At 37.5% G+C, this 4,171-nt stretch overlaps 1 protein-coding gene across 2 annotated transcripts in view; it reads left to right on the top strand.

The window, feature by feature from the left end:
• The window catches only part of LOC107093118 (leucine-rich repeat and fibronectin type III domain-containing protein 1-like protein), a 335,211-nt gene extending 331,342 nt beyond the window's left edge, over positions 1-3,869 (top strand). For both annotated transcript variants that reach the window (XR_001481607.1, XR_001481608.1), the window contains one exon: positions 2,807-3,869. The gene's annotated coding sequence lies outside the window, so the exon portion shown is untranslated. The remainder of the gene's footprint in view (positions 1-2,806) is intronic.
• Positions 3,870-4,171: the final 302 nt, after the last annotated feature.

Genomic DNA, 4,171 nt, shown 5'->3' with positions numbered 1-4,171 from the left:
ATTACCAGCAGGAAATAAATGTCGTTTAACCCGAGAGAAACGGAGATGAGTGATTTCTACATCACCACTGTCAGATTAGGAACTAAAGGTGACTATAATATACACCTGTTTACACAGATATTCCACCTTTCTGTAATCAGGCTGCTTTTTAAATTGTTTTTGAACTTAAAGACTTCTTATGTTTTGCTGGATGAATAATATGGTATTTTCCATTTGAAGGTGTTTTTTGTCTCTCCTATTGTGCCATTTCACTTTTGCAGTTTTAGTTCATAAATCATCCAGCCCTGTGTGTACCTGTAAGCTTTTTTCTGTCTACCTGATTTTCCAGTGTCGCACCTGAATTGCTATTCTGTGGAATGGTAAAGGTATTTCGATTCTGTCCTAAGGTAGTTTTTTCAGATTAATTCACTGGGGGTTTAACATTTCTAACTGTTAATGGGATTCAGTTTAGCTGATGGAACCTGATCAATTATTTAAGGGGGATAAACAAATCACTCAGGCTCTAGGAAGACAACAGACCTATCCTATCCATCAAGCCTCCAGTTTCTTTCTGTGGATGTGTTCCTCTTCACCAGCAGGAGCTGATTTTAGTGTGTTAACACAGATGAACCACAGAGAGGCTGAGGCATAATTTTATTTAGAATGGGGAAAATTGATTTTATCATAGAAAAGAGGAAATCTTATCTGGGATTAAACATCCTCATAGAAAGGCAAAATAAAACTGGATTATGATATATAAGAGGTCTAATTGGCTCCTTTATTCTTGAAACACTTCCAGACAGATGTGTGTGCTTTCTTATCAAGAAGTTCTAATCCCCTTTTTTACTAAAAAAGAGTGTTGAAAAATCTTTGGGCTTTTGACCTCTGATGACTCTGTTTGATTGCTTTTTATCCGGCAGTGAATTAATTTCATCAATCAGTCCAGAAATCTCACTGCTCTTTGTTCTGACGGTAGTGAAGAGTGCCCCCTGCTGGCATCCAGAGAGGATTACTGCAAACCTTTGAGGCTTCACAAAGCACAGAGCAGTGCTATGCAACAGAAAATAAAAAGGGTTGAGGTGTTATTTGTTCAATGAAGCCTATGTTTCTAGAAAGAGAAGCAGCTGGTTTCCAGGGCAATATATCAGCATAAAATATGTTTTAGGACTTAAAGACAAAACAAACACTGATCTATCAGCACAAAAAGATGTCGTCTTCCTTTCTGTGATTTTATTCAGTAACGGAGGACTGTTGACCTTGGGTCCATAAACCCGGATATTTTAAGGACATCCCAAATAAAGACCAAAATCAAATTTCATGAAAATTAAAACAGATTTCTCCTCAAGGCCGACTCCAGACATAAAATGTCCAAATTGATATGATTTTAACATTTTAGATTTTGCAGTCAAACAAAAAACACAATTAGACATCATTTAAAGGATTGCTTTCAGTTAAGATGGTTTTACATTATTATATTTCATCATTTAGAAGAAGTTTTAGAGTGTGACTGTAAACAAATACTCTAAAAAAGATCTAGAGAAACTGTTTACACCTAGTTAATGATAAGAACCCTACCTTAGACTCTAACTGCTGGGGTTCTGCTCTGTTTCTGGTCTCAGAGGTTATTCAGAAAGCATTGGACAACAAACAGAAATATTCAGACCAAGAATCCAGCACACAGGTCAGAAAGAACATCCTGGAAAAGATTTAAGCAGGTTTGGTATTAAAACAGCCCCCCCCAGCTCTATTCAATCCATCACCTGAGCATCGAGACAGTATGGACCCCTGCAGACCTACCAAGACATGGCTGCCCACGTATACTGATGGGCTGGACAAGGAGAGCATTGATCAGAGAAGCCAAGAGGACCACGGTGCCTCTAGAGGAACTACAGAGATCCACAGTTAAGATGGAGAATCCTTCTGCAGGACAGCTACTACTAGGAAACTAGGCAAAAACAAAGGAAGTTCTGTTTGCTGGTTACAAATTACCATGAAGGAGACACTGCAAACATGAGGAAGAATGTACAATGATGGGGATGTTCTGTCAGATGAGCATAGCCGGTCAGACCAGCATACCCATAGTCAATACCTGTTTATACTGTTAGTTTATCAATTTCGTTTTGTGTGAAACATAAACTTTAAACTACCTCAACAGGCGTGTATCCCTTTAGTCATGTACAAAAATAAAATTGAATTACTTCGTTTTTGGTGATTTTTTTGAAGCGTATGGCAATCTCACCTTAAATTGTTTTTTTGTTTTTTTTGTACATGACTAAAGGGATACACTCCCATTGAGGTAGTTTAAAGTCTATTTTTCGTAGAAAACTAAAGGACGTCTTGCACATGCATATTGACTGGTCTGACAAGGAATGCTCATCTGACAAAATAGCGGCATCATACAGTGGGGAAGTGTTTCTGAGTGGATGGAAGATTGAGGGAGCTAAATCGATTCAAAAATAAACCAAAATCCAAGGACCAAAATATAAAAAACAACTCATATTCTCAAATCTTCTGCATCCAGTCTGACAAAATTTGAGATGTTAAAAGGTTTCTACAGAGCTCTGACTAAGGGGGCCTGATTAAAAATGCACACCACACTATTCAGATTTGTATGTATTTTATGTTAGAGCTAAAATAAATAGGCTTTTTTTTTTCTTTTAATGAACTGCTTTGCTTTGGTCTATCAGATAAATTCCAAAAACCCGACACTGAAGTTTGTAATTATAATGTGACGTGGAGAAAGCAGAACGTGAGGGAACTTCTCTGGAAGAGTGACACTAATCAATGGGACCTCTACACACCTCTCTTCTTTTCTTGTCTCTTTCAGGTGCTCTCTGGATTCTATCATCACCTTCAGGGAAACGTGAAGAACCTTTGAGCAGATAAAACGAGCCTATCCAACTTGTGGACGTTTAGACGGATGTCCGCCCCTGGCTATGTTCTGTCCTTTGGATCAGAGGACTTTCTGATGGTCAGTGCTGACCAAGGAGAGCTCTGCACAACGTGTGTTGGATTCAGACTCTGGGTGTGACCGTTGGAATCCAAACATGATTAGCACCTGGAAGGCCTCTGTGACCATCAGTAAAACTTTTCAAGATGTTCTCAGATGTTGATGGCACCTCTCATATCCTCTCCTCATTAAACAGTCATATGCCAAAGGGTTACAACAATGCATTATGACATTATTTGTAGAAATCTCTGACTTATGAAAGCACACCTTTTATTTTATTTACCCTGTGTCAGGCCTTGGACTAAGAAACAAGCACACTGTCAACATCGTCTCAATGCATTGATAATAATACTCAGTCGATGTAAAGTTGAACTTCTATGGCACTTTAAACAAGTTTTCATTTCATCTCTGCCCTCTCTTCACACTCTCCCTGTTTAAGGAACAAAAAATCAAGTTTTTTTGTTATGGATGTGGAAGATAATGTTGAAATAATTGATATGTTTGTATCCATGGTGGGTTGGTTCTCTCAATGTTGGAGTAAAAGAAAATATCAAGTTTTTGTTTCCCGAAGATGAAGCCTTGAGGAGCTCAAAAAATAAGCATAAAGCACACGTAAAACTGCACAAACCGGAAATGTTGAACTTGAACAATGATGTTTCAGTTGATGGCAGTATTGGGGGGTCGATGTATGAAGGGGTTTTAAAAGATGGTGGGAGAACCCGCGTTGTCTCCTCCTTCCCTTCCTCTCTCCTTTTGCTGTTTGACAGTGTCTGTGTTTGTATGTGACATACACCTAACAGTCTTCGATGATTTGATAACCATAATTTAATTTGAATATAACAAAACAAACAAAAACAACAAAAAAAACACAGTAACATGTAAAATGGGAATTTTATGCTTTCATAGACACAAATATGTGGATTTATAATAAAATAAAAAGGTATTTTTCTTGGGAAAGTTTCATTTTCAAATTTCAGTTTTGTTGTGATGGTGTGCTTGAAAGATACATATATATTCAGAAGAATAATTAAAACATTTTTATTTACTGAGCAAATGAGCTGATTTTGAGCTTTTTTTTTTAGCTTTAAACACATAGACAACCTGTCTGCTTGGGATGTATGATGAGTACTCAACAAGAAGCCTTTCATTCAGGCCTTATGGATCATTGTCTTTTCAGACAACACTTCAGGCTTTGATTAAGATTCCATCTAGCTATTGCTGTGTTTATCTGAAAGAAATGAG

This window comes from Cyprinodon variegatus, unplaced genomic scaffold (genome assembly GCF_000732505.1).
Source record: "Cyprinodon variegatus isolate N-32 unplaced genomic scaffold, C_variegatus-1.0 Scaffold408, whole genome shotgun sequence".
NCBI lineage: Eukaryota > Metazoa > Chordata > Actinopteri > Cyprinodontiformes > Cyprinodontidae > Cyprinodon > Cyprinodon variegatus.
Note: the sequence above shows the minus strand (reverse complement) of the source record. Positions and strands in the feature narration are given on the sequence as shown.